At 47.9% G+C, this 12,302-nt stretch overlaps 1 protein-coding gene across 1 annotated transcript in view; it reads right to left on the bottom strand.

Annotated features, from left to right (window-relative positions):
- The window catches only part of cfap251 (cilia and flagella associated protein 251), a 161,898-nt gene extending 151,091 nt beyond the window's left edge, over positions 1-10,807 (bottom strand). Inside the window, exon 1 of the mRNA XM_085961638.1 lies at positions 10,639-10,807. The gene's annotated coding sequence lies outside the window, so the exon portion shown is untranslated. The remainder of the gene's footprint in view (positions 1-10,638) is intronic.
- Positions 10,808-12,302: the final 1,495 nt, after the last annotated feature.

The following is a 12,302-nucleotide window of genomic DNA, read 5'->3' as shown; positions in this document are numbered from 1 at the left end:
CAAACGCATTTTACCTGCCACTTATCAGCCCAAGCCTGAATGTCATCCAGGTCTTGTTGCATGCTTCATTATCTGAGGAGTTGTGAATGGCACTGAACACTGTGCAGTCATCAGCGAACATCCCAATTTCTGACCTTATGTTGGAGGGAAGGTCATTGATGAAGCAGCAGAAGACGGTTGGGCCTAGGACACTGCCCTACGGCGATGTCCTGCGGCTGTGATGATTGACCTCCAACCACCACAACCATCTTTCTTGGTGCTAGGTATGACTCCAGCCAGTGGAGAGTTTCCCCCTGATTCCCATTGACTTCCATTTTACTAGGGCTCCTTGATGCCACACTCAGTCAAATGCTGCCTTGATGTCAAGGGCAGTCACTCTCACCTCACCTCTGGAATTCAGCTCCTTTGTCCATGTTTAGACCAAGGCTGTAATGAGGTCGGGAGCCGAGTGGTCTTGGCGGAACCCAAACTGGGCATCAGTGAGCAGGTTATTGGTGAGTAAGTGCCGCTTGATAGCACTGTTGATGACACCTTCCATCACTTTGCTGATGATTGAGAGTAGACTGATGGGGCAGTAATTGGCCGGATTGGATTTGTCCTGCTTTTGTGGACAGGAAATACCTGGGCAGTTTTCCACATTGTCGGATAGATGCCAGTGTTGTAGCTGTACTGGAACAGCTTGGCTAGAGGCGCGGCTAGTTCTGGAGCACAAGTCTTCAGCACGACAGCCGGGATGTTGTCGGGGCCTTTGTTGTATCCAGTGCGCGCAGCCAGTTCTTGATATCATGTGGAGTGAATCGAATTGGCTGAAGACTGGCTTCTGTGATTGTGGGGACCTCAGGAGGAATCCAATATAGATCATCCACTCGGCCCTTCTGCCTGAATATGGTTGCAAATGCTTCAGCCTTGTCTTTTGCACTCACGTGCTGGGCTCCACCATCATTGAGGATGGGGAATTCATGGAGCCTCCTCCTCCCGTTAGTTGTTTAATGGTCCACCACCATTCACGACTGGATGTGGCAGAACTGCAGTGCTTTGATCTGGACCATTGATTGTGGGATCGCTTAGCCCTGTCAATAGCATGCTGTTTCTGCTTTTTAGCATGCATGTGGTCCTGTGTTGCAGCTTCCCCAGGTTAGCACCTCATTTTTAGGTACGCCTGGTGCTACTCCTGGCATGTGCTTCTGCACTCCTCATTGAACCAGGGTTGGTCCCGTGGCTTGATGGTAATGGTAAGGTGAGGGATATGCCGGGCCATGAGATTACAGATTGTGGTGGAATACAATTCTGCTGCTGCTGATAGCCCACAGCGCCTCATGGATGCTCAGTTTTAAGCTGCTAGATCTGTTCTGAATCTATCCCATTTAGCACAGTGGTAGTGCCATATAACACAATGGAGGGTGTCCTCAGTGTGAAGATGGGACTTCGTCTTGTAGGGATTTCGCAATAATTTTGAGATTTCCTACAGTTCTGAAGATTAATTTTGATTAAAAGAATACCTGGGTAATATACCTTTAAAAATCTAGGGATCAAAATGGCCGTCAGACCGCATGGCAGAAGGCAAAAGGACTTGAAAAGGCAGCCTGCTGTGTCTGTGAGAAAGGTTCAATGGAGCAGTCAATCTGCCAATCAAAGAGGAGTTCCCCTCCCTGCAGAGACAATCGATGTGTTTACAGAAACTGCTACACAAAGGATTACTGCGGTTTCAGTCTGACCACAAGGAGAATGACTTTTGTTTACACTACTCAAGCAATCAAGGAAATAGACATGCTTTTTTTCAAACCACGGCAGCTTTATTCAAAAGCCCATCACAGACAACGAGGACACATTGAAACTGAAAAAAAAACAGTTTAAATGAATGGGTGATTCATCCAAACCCATTACAAGACAATGGGGACAGTTGGATCCCTTTTGTTTAGCCCAGATACATCCGGATTTGGGCAGGCCCCAAATGGGGTATAAAAGATAGCTTCCCAGAAGCCTCTCTCTCTCTGTGGCCTCGCCTCCGTGCTCTCTACAACGTGGGAGCCTGCCTAAAGGAGTGGAACACCAGCAGTTTACTTTTAAAATACTGGGGTGTTTTTACTTCGGGGCAGTGAAGATCAAAGATCACAGGGCACGAAGCAGGCATTCTTCATTGGTGAGCATATATTTTTCTGGCCCATTACAAGGCAACTTAGAATAGGTATAGGGGTGGGAATTAAGTGGGAATTTTGTTAGAACTGTGATTTTAGTCGATTTTCCCTCATTGTGCCCATTCTCTCCTCCCCTATTTATGTAACAGTGTTGCACTAGTAGATAAGGCTGCAGTGAACACTGAGTGTAGCTGTATTAAAGTGCTGTTTTTTTTAAGTAAAAGCCACTAAGCAAAGGTGCTGTAGTGAGCAAGGTGTTTCTATATTAAAAGTGCTATTAAAAAGGGTCTTGCGCTAAGCAGAGAAGTGCTACAGTGGACACTAAGGGTTCTGTATTAAAGTGCTGTTTTTAAGTAAAAGCCACTAAGCAAAGGTGCTGTAGTGAGCAAGGTGTAGCTGTATTTAAAAGTGCTGTATTTAAATAAAGGAGTGTTGCACTGAGCATAGAGCGCTCTAGTGAACACTAAGTGTACTGCGTTGAGTAAAAGTGCTGTATCGAGCATAGGAGTGTTGTATTGTTTATTTTTAAGTTGTTTCTTTCTTTTTGTTTCAATAAATACTGGTCTGTTTTGCACCCAAACCACGAGTCACATTTTCTGTCTACATCGCTACTGAATAAGTCCGGCGGTCAGAACCAGGAATAGGGGAGCGCTTTGAAACTGCACGGGGGTCCCTGGAGCAGCTCAGAGGCTTTTGACTGGCCAGAGACAATAACCCCAATCCCGCTAGTGTTTAATTCCTACAGTCTCCACAATGACTTGCGGTGGTCACTGCTACCAATACTGTCATGGACAGATGCATCTGCGACAGGTAGATTGGCAAGGACGAGGTCAAGTAGGTTTTTCCCCTCGTGTTGGTTCTCTCTCCACCTATCGCAGGCCCAGACTGGCAGCTATGTCCTTCAGGACTTGGCCAGCTTGGTCAGTAGTGGTGCTACCGAGCTACTCTTGGTGATGGGCATTGAAGTCCCCCACCCAAAATACATTCTGTGCCCTTGCTACTCTCAGTGCTTCTTCCAAGTGGTGTTCAACATGGAAGAGTACTGATTCATCAGCTGAGGGAGGGCGGTAGGTGGTAATCAGCAGGTTTCCTTGCCCATGCTTGACGTGAAGCCATGAGGCTTCATGGGGTCCCAAGTCAATGTTGAGGACTCCCAGGGCCACTCCTTCCCGACTGTATACCACAGTGCCGCCACCCCTGGTGGGTCTGTCCTGCCGGTGGGACGGGACATACCCAGGGATGGTGATGGAGGAGTTTGGGTCATTGGCTGAAAGGTATGAATCTGTGAGTATGACTATGTCTGGTGGTCATATGGCTGTCGTTGTACAGCTCTTGGGCTTCATTGGTGGGGTTTCTCATGAGTGTCATCAGCCAAGTTTAAAGGGGTATCCTTTGTCTTCCAGCAACCACCCCTTAAGTTTGCTTGCAGGTCCAAAGAGGTCGAGGAGCTTGGACTGTCGCAGAATGAAAGCATCACGGCTGCTCCCCAGGAATCTTGCACACACCTGCATAAACCTTGCCTTGTGGTTTCACATCAGCTGAACATTAATAAAATGGAATCCCTTGTGGTTTACGAATACTCCTGGTTGATCTGGGGGTGCGCAGATTGCCACGTGTGTACAGTCGATGATGCCCTGCACCTATGGGAAGCCAGCCAGAAATGCAAACCCGAGCGCCGTGGCGTCATCACAGGCAAAGTTGGCATCATTGCCGGCCCTGGGAAACAATCCAACACTGACCTGCCTTATGCATTTATGTGAAGCTGACTGGGAGATCTTGGATATGTCTCTGGTAGTGCCCTGGAAGGATCCGGAGGCAGAAAAGTTGAGGGCAGTGGTCATTTTCACAGCCATTGGTTATGCGTAGCCACCAGGTTCAACTGGGAGCAGGTCTTCTGCGCCTCCGGAAGTACTGCTCTTCTGAGAGGTGAAGGAAGCTGAGCCTCTGCCTGTACACCTTGGTACACAAGTAGTGCCTCCTGAGAGCTCGACCCCTCTGCTGCTCCTCTCTCTGCTGACCACCTACAGGTCTCTCCGCACCAGGCTGTTGCTGCTGCTGATGGTCATCTTGCTGTGTGTCCGAGGTCCAATCTAAGGCAGCCATGGCACCACCCATCCTGATCTGGAGTCTCAGTACTTCCAAAGTGCACAAATTAGCCTCTCAATACTAGTACTCTCAACAAATCCTTTCCCAGTGGAAGGTAAGAAAGCAGCTGTGAGCACTGTATTTATTGATGTTCTATGCCTGACTTTTATTGAGCCCCATGAATGACCTTTCAGTCTGTATTCATTTAATCACTCCTACTATCCACCTATCACAGACCTTCCCTTTTGTTCTTTCCTCCCCTCTCCCTGCCTCTGTACTTGCTTAAGCGTTTTCCAGTTCTGATGAAAGGTCATCGACCTGAAACGTTAACTCTGTTTCTCTCTCCACAGATTCTGCCTGACCTGCTGAGTACTTCCAGCATTTTCTGTTTTAATTTCAGATTTCCAGCATCTGCAGTATTTTGCTGTTGCATTTCAGTCTTCTCGCCTTGGTTTCAATGGTGAGTTTCAAGAAGCCCGGGAAACCCGAGCATGTGCTAATAAATTTAAATACTGGTTAAAATATCACTGGAATACATTCTTTTAAATATTGAAATTGTTAGCTCACCTCTCCGGAGGGGGTTATGCACACTCTGAGGTCGAACTCCAAACCATCATCAACACCTTCACTGAAGCATACGAGAGCATGGGCCTTACACTAAACATCTATAAGACAAAGGTCCTCTACCAACCTGCCCCCGCCACACAGTACTGCTCCACGATTATCAAAATCCATGATGAGGCCTTGGACAACGTGGACCACTTTCTATACCTCGGGAGCCTACTGTCAACAAGGGCAGATGTCGATGACGAAGTCCAACACTGCCTTCAGTGTGCCAGTGCAGCCTTCGGTCGCCTGAGGAAGAGACTGTTTGAAGACCAGGACCTCAAACCCAGCACCAAGCTCATGGTCTACAGAGCAGTTGTGATACCCGCCCTGCTGTATGCTTCAGAGATATAGACCATGTACAGCAGGCACCTCAAAGCACTGGAGACGTACCACCAACGCTGCCTCCGCAAGATCCTGCAAATCCATTGGCAGGATAGGCGCACCAACATCAGTGTTCTCGCTCAGGCCAACATCCCCAGCATCGAAGCTTTGACCATGCTTGATCAGCTCCGATGGACGGGCCACATTGTCCGCATGCCCGATACGAGACTCCCAAAGCAAGCGCTCTACTCGAAGCTCCGACACGGCAAGAGAGCCCCAGGTGGGCAGAGGAAACGCTTCAAGGACACCCTCAAAGCCTCCTTGAAAAAGTCCCCACCGACACCTGGGAATCGCTGGCCCAAGACCGCAAAAAGTGGAGGAGAAGCATCCGGGAAGGCGCCGAACACCTCGAGTCTCTTCGCCGGGAGCAAGCGGAAGCCAAGCGCAAGCAACGGAAGGAGCGCACGACAACCCAAGCATCCCACACACTCGCCCCTTCAACCACCGCCTGCCCCACCTGTGACAGAGCTTTAGGTCCTGCATTGGACTCATCAGTCACCTGAGAACTCATTTCTATTGTGGAAGCAAGTCATCCTTGGTTCCAAGGGACTGCCTAAGAAGTAAGGAGATGAAAATTGGGTTGCAAAAAAGAAAGCAGCAGCTGTGGAAGCTCTCCAATTACAACTGGTAGAAGCACCATTAGATAGAATATGGCCTGCGTCCATTCTGTGGTGAGGTTGTTCATGGCTCAAACCCACCTTTGTCTAAAGACCAACCAGTGACTACCTTCCCCAGCGGAGCACAAGCAGGGACTCTTAGATGAGTTGGGTACCTAATCTCTCTGAGCATTATCGTGTGTATGCTATGAGGGAGGAACTTGCACTCCACATTGGGTAAACACAAACTCTACCTGTGTAGATGTTTCAGTAACTTTGTTTAGAGACTGTTGAGCATGACGATAACTGCCCAAGCATATAGGGCAGCCAGCTGACCAAGCAAAGCCTCTTGACCCCTGAGGCTTTGGAATGGCCTGTTGTTACTTTTATCTTGTTAGTGGGTTTGTGTTGGTAATTAATGGACCTGAGAGTACGTGTGCATTATACACAATGATGGACCTGAGAGTACGTGTGCATTATACACAATGATGGACGTGAGAGTATGTGTGCACTGTACACAATGGCCCGGAATTTCCGGTCCTGATGATGGCTAACTGGCAGCGTTCGCCGTCATTTCGCCTTTGAAACTGACCGCAACTTCAGGATTTAGTGCATGTGCAGCCTAATGCAGAAGTCCTGAAGTTGCGGTTTGCAGTCTGTCATTCCATTCACTGCTCCTTCACAGGCTGCGCTGTGCAACCACCCCCGCTACAGAGCCGACAATCAGTGAAATCTCTCAAATCAGGGAAACGAATGAAAACTTCGGCAGTAATACGGCTGTTAAATTCCCCACTAAAATTTAGACCCAAAAGGATTAGGTGTAACTGGGATTTTAACAGGGTATTGATTGCTAAGCAAAGGTTATGGGCCTGAAGAACTAACTTTAATTTTGTGCAGTGTCAAATTTATCCATTTTAATAAAAAACATTTTAAGAAACTTAAAAAAAAATTTAAGTTTGTTCATCTTTATTTCAGGTTTGCCTTTTCCCCCAAGTGAGAGCCCCAATCTTTGTTTTGCTCTCTAACATTTTTTAAAAGTTAGAATTTTAAGAGCTTACTCAATTCAATTCAATTCAAATGCTTTATTGGCATGAAAGTTTACAGAGAACCATATTACTCACTTCCTTGTTCGCTGTCTGTGAGAATCCTGCGTTTTGATTAGTTGCTTCGACAGCTTGTTGACGCCACAGCAGCTTGTACTATGGAATTCCCATCATACTCCGTTCATTTGAATTACACGTTGCAAAACCCGAACTTCTCGACACAGAGTTCGCAAGGTCTTTGTGTGAAGCTTACTTCGGGGCCAGCAGCGAATGTCTTTGCTTCGCCGCTGACCGCAAATTCCGGGTCATTGATGGACCGGAGAGTACGTGCGCACTACATAACGATCAATCTTTGCAGATGTGCACTGTACAAAATGATAAATGAAAGCAGTGTACACACAGCGCAAGTATTTTCATTCACGGTCTTCACATCACACACAGTGTTACATTTTTATCTTTTCAATAGAACTGCATTTAAAGGGAAGCTAGATAAACACACGAGGGAGAAAGGGTTAGATGAAGTGTTGGGAGGTGGCTTGTGTGGAGCATAAACACTGGCATGGTCTATTTCAGTGCTGTACATTCTATCTTTATTTTTTATCTATATATATAAATTGGTCCTTCTGTCTGTCCTTCTGTCTGTCTGTCCTTCTGTCTGTCATCGCGTGTGCGTCTGGCGGGCTATGCGCTCAAAAGTTACAGGGCGTACCTACGCGCGCGTTACCTCCAAAGAAAGCTTACGCTTCCGAGACGGTTTTAAGCGTATTTACGTTTCGGCCGGGCTAAAATCGCGCCCGCGGTATCCCAAAAACCTTCAACATTCCGCTCATTAGCATCTCATTATCCGCTCATTAGCGACAGAGTGACCTCGAGGTCGACCAATCGTACGGCGGCTTGCTGCCGCGTGCGGCCGGGCCCTCCTACGGTCGAGTGATGGGACGATTGACCAATCCTACGCTTTGGTGACCTGACGGTCGACCAATCGGTGCGTGTGTGGGCGGGCCTTATCGTTCTGAACCGAGGTGAGTAGCCGCCATCTTGCTTCCATTCTTTTTCCTGCTTTCTGCGTCTTTCTATTCAAATATACATTTCCAGCAAAATAAAATTGAATTTATTACATTCTTTTAAAATAAGTCACTCATTTGTAAATATTTTATCTAACCTGAACATTCTTTTTCCTACCTTTGCCCGTTTTTTTCTTAGGCCTGAAAGCCTGGGCCTTTCTTGCCCAGCCAGGCCCGAGCTAGGTAATTGGGCTGCTGCTAAGCTCCTCACCCCCCCGCCCCCCCCCCCCCGGTGTCACGTTACCCGGGGCAACGGCGTCAGCCACGAGGGTCAGGGTGCGCGCGCAGCAGGAGCAGGTGAGACTCTGTTCCGCGCTCGGTTCGGGGGGGGGGCGGGGCTCTCGAGAGTGCAGATCTCGGCCTTGGTGAGCGGGAACGGTTACCCCGGCAACGGGAGTGCGGGCCGGCTGGGGCTTGGAGAGCGGGGCTCTCGGGAGTGCGGGGCGGGGCGGGGCGGCTGGGGCTTCGAGAGCGGGGCTCTCGGGAGTGCGGGGCGGGGCGGCGTGGCAGGGTTACCCCGGCAACCGGGCGTGGCCGTGGCCATGGCCGTCTCTCAGCCTCAAGCCCTCCCTTCCTCCCTCCCTCTCTCCCTTCCCCCCTCCCTTCCTCCCCTCCCCCCCTCCCCCTCCCCCCTTCCCCTTCCCCCCCGCCCTCCCTTCCCCCCTTCCCCCCCGCCCTCCCTTCCCCCCAGTCTCTCTCTCCCCCCCAGTCGCTCTCTCTCTTCCCCCCCAGTCGCGCTCTCTCTCTCCCCCCCACCCCCCCCCAGTCGCTCTCTCTCTCTCTCTTCCAACAACAAGATGCCCTCGAAAAAGCCTCGGCACCGCCGGGCACTTCAGCTAGTTATATATATAAATGAGTTTGTCTGTCTGTGTGTATGTGTGCGATAAACTCAAAAGTTATAGAGCGTACCTACTCATATGTTATATCAAAAGAAAGCTTATGATTAGGGGAGCGTCACAGGTGTGTTTAGTTTTTGGTCAGAGAAAAATTGTTCGGACAGTTTACAAAAAAAGGGCAAAATCCGCTCATTTCAGCTCATTAGCGTTGAGTGACGTGATGGTTGACCAATCCTACGGGGGAACCGCGGTATGATGCGTCACAGGGGGCGTTTCATGGCATGTGTGGGCGGGGCCTAAGCCTGCGGCCTGCCGTGAGTGCGGGACCGGGAAAAGAGATACAGAGACAGAGACAGAGAGAACCACGTGGCCCGAGAGACAGCGAGCAGGGGAGCGGCGGCCCGGAGTGGGAGCTGAGCTGAGGTGCGTCGGGCCGGGCCTGAGGTGCTAGGCCGCGCACGGGTGCTCCGGGTCACCACAGCCGGGCTCTGAGTACCCAGCGTTGCCGAGGGAACTGAAGAACCCTCTGCCATGGAGCGGCGGCGGGCCGGAGCGGGAGCTGAGCTGAGGTGAGTCGGGCCGGGCCTGAGGCGCTAGGCCGCGCACGGGGGCTCCGGGTCACTGCGGCCGGGCTCTGAGTCCAACCCCTTCCCCGGGGTGTCTTCCTCTCTTCTCTATCTCCTTCCCTCACTCTCTCCTTCCCTCTCTCTCTCTCTCCTTCCCTCTCTCTTTATCTCTCCTTCCCCCTCTCTCTCTCTCGCTCTCTTTTTCTCTCTCTCTCCTTCACTCTCTCTCTCCTTCCCTCTCCTTCCTTCCCTCTCTCTGTCTCCTTCCCTCTCCCTCTCTCTCCTTCCCCCCTCTCTCTCTCCTTCCCCCCTCTCTCTCTCCTTCCCCCCTCTCTCTCCTTCCCCTCCTCTCTCTCTCTCTCCTTCCCCCCTCTCTCTCTCTCTCTCTCCCTCTCTCTCCTTCCCCCCTCTCTCTCTCTCTCCTTCCCCCCTCTCTCTCCTTCCCCTCCTCTCTCTCTCTCCTTCCCCTCCTCTCTCTCTCTCCTTCCCCCCTCTCTCTCTCTCTCCTTCCCCCCTCTCTCTCTCATTAATGTCAATGATAACATTGCAAAATTATAATTCTGCTTGCTACCTCCAAATTCACATAGAAGGAAAACTGTAAAACCTGGAGTATATGGCTACTGTCGATCCCCATTAACAAAAAACTAAGTTAAAGAACCACCTCCTGGGTACTTAGCAAGAGTTCTTCAATCCCAACAGTTTTATAAACATGGCAGAGGGTTCTTCAGTTCCCTCGGCAACGCCGGGTACTCCAGGCTAGTAATTCTATGTAATACACCTCCCTGGATCCCACTAATTTTTATTCCCCAGCTTGGAATGAAACTATGCCAACATCACACCCGTGCTCCAGATCTCATACTACCCATAAACAACACTACTGGAGAATGTAATTATTTGATTTTATGTTTCCTTTGTTTTATGGTTTAATTCCTTATTAGTTGTGCCCCTCTAAAAAGGGGGCACTTTTTGGTTGTTGTTTGATGACACTGAGGCAGCAATTCATAAATGTCTCCTTAGAAAAGGTAAATATAGAAAAGAACAAAAATAAAATGTTGCACTACCCCAAACGGTAAGCAGCCCATATGCCTGTACATGTTTCCGAAGATTACGTTTAATTTCCCTATATGAGAGATTGAAAGGGCCTCTCTCTCCAACTGGGTATATTTGCTGAGCAGGAGGCCCTCTCTCCGCTGAAGCCTGCCGCTCTCCTCTCGTCTCCCACACTCTCTGCACGTCTCGACTGGTAGTTAGTGACACGGGGAATGATTTAATTAGACAATAATATCACCAATACCGTCCCTCTTTAGAATAATCACCACTTACCCGCCGGGTTCTGTGGTTAAAAGACAGCCTGTCTCAACAAGGCCTCGGCTCGCTTGTATGTTCATTGCTGTTGCTAGGATACATGTAACAACGAACTAATTGCCATGGAGACGGGTCGAACAGCGTTCTCACGATTTCGACGTCGCTGCTTGGACCGCAAATATTGTGACGATTTGAATGTTGCTCTCATTCCAGGTTCACTGTATAGATCAGTGCGTCGTCTCATTGCTGTTTAAATTCTTTGAGCAATTTCATTAACTTTATACATAAACACTTCTGTCTATCTTTATTAAAACGGCAATGGACAATAAAAGAGACACAGAACAATCAGAAAATATTTGAATAAATGTTCAGTTTGTTTACTACCCAGCTATCCAAGTTTGGAGCGAACTTTAACTGCACAGGCATATTGCAGTCAGTTGTATTAAAATAACATTGTCTTCATATTTGGTAAATCATTGTGGTTTGGAGAAGAGCCAAAAGAGGCTTTCGTCACGGTGACATCAGGTGTAAGGATGTTTCAATACAGCTTACATCTCAGAGTTGATTGTAAATAAAAAAATGTTTTCTACTTTTTCATAAAGTGTAAGAATTTTAATGGCATGTCTTCCAGCTATTTTCTTGAAGCTGGGTTGTCCTTTCACTGCAGTATAAGAAGCTAAGAATTTGATCATCCTTCTTACGTGCAAATGATAAAGCGCACCATATAGACATAAAAAGATTATGCAATTAACTCGGAAATTTAACCAAACAATATAATGACTAAAGTGAACAATTTCTCAATATTAAGTATGAGTACAAAGAATTGAAGCACAGATTACGTGTAAATTAATCAGTTAATAGGTTGCATGCATACAAATATCCTTCTGTAATTAAGAGGACACTCTTTCAAGTCTCTGCAAAAGTGTGAGGTCAAGATTGCTTATTCCTTATTTACTTCTTGCATTTTCATTTTGACTATGTTGAGCATTAAATATTGACATATTTTACTGGCAAGGTACAAATTTTGCATCTTATGCACAGTTCTCACCATGGTAGTTTAAAAAATAGCCACAGATGAGTAATCAAGTTTGTTTAAAATTAATATTAAAATGAGATCTTTAAGTTATTTAGGTCAAAATTAACAGCATTTATACAGTGCCTTATCACATTGTTGAACACCTCAAAGCACTTCACACAATTATTTTTGGAACACACAGTGACTTATGTACGCAAATCCAACATGTACAGGCTCTGGGTACTGTTTCCAGTTCAGCTATGCTCACATGTCTCATGATACAGCATAAAGTACCTGAATATGTCAGCATGGTTCAGTGGTAGCACTCTCACCTTGGTCAAATGGCTTAAACCCCACTCCAGGACTTCAACATATCTAGGCTGACATTTCAGTGTTGTACTGAGGGAGTGCTGCATCTTCAGAAATGCAATCTTTTGGAGGAGAGGTTAAACGGAGGCCCTGTCTGCCTACTCAATTGGATGTAAAAGATCCTAAGACAACTATTCAAATGGCAGGAGATCTCTTGTGGTGTTCTTGGCTAACATTTATCCCACAATTAACTCCCCCAAAACAGATTAACTGGTCATTTATAACATTGTCATTTGTGGGACTTTCTAGAATCATGGATGGTTCCTAGTATGTTATCTTTTGAAAATAAAGATTTTTA

The sequence above is a fragment of the Somniosus microcephalus genome, chromosome 19, assembly GCF_052327205.1.
Source record: "Somniosus microcephalus isolate GS21.2 chromosome 19, FLI_Smic_1.0, whole genome shotgun sequence".
Taxonomy (NCBI): domain Eukaryota; kingdom Metazoa; phylum Chordata; class Chondrichthyes; order Squaliformes; family Somniosidae; genus Somniosus; species Somniosus microcephalus.
The sequence above is the reverse complement of the archived record's forward strand: the minus strand, read 5'-3'. Positions and strand labels throughout refer to the sequence as shown.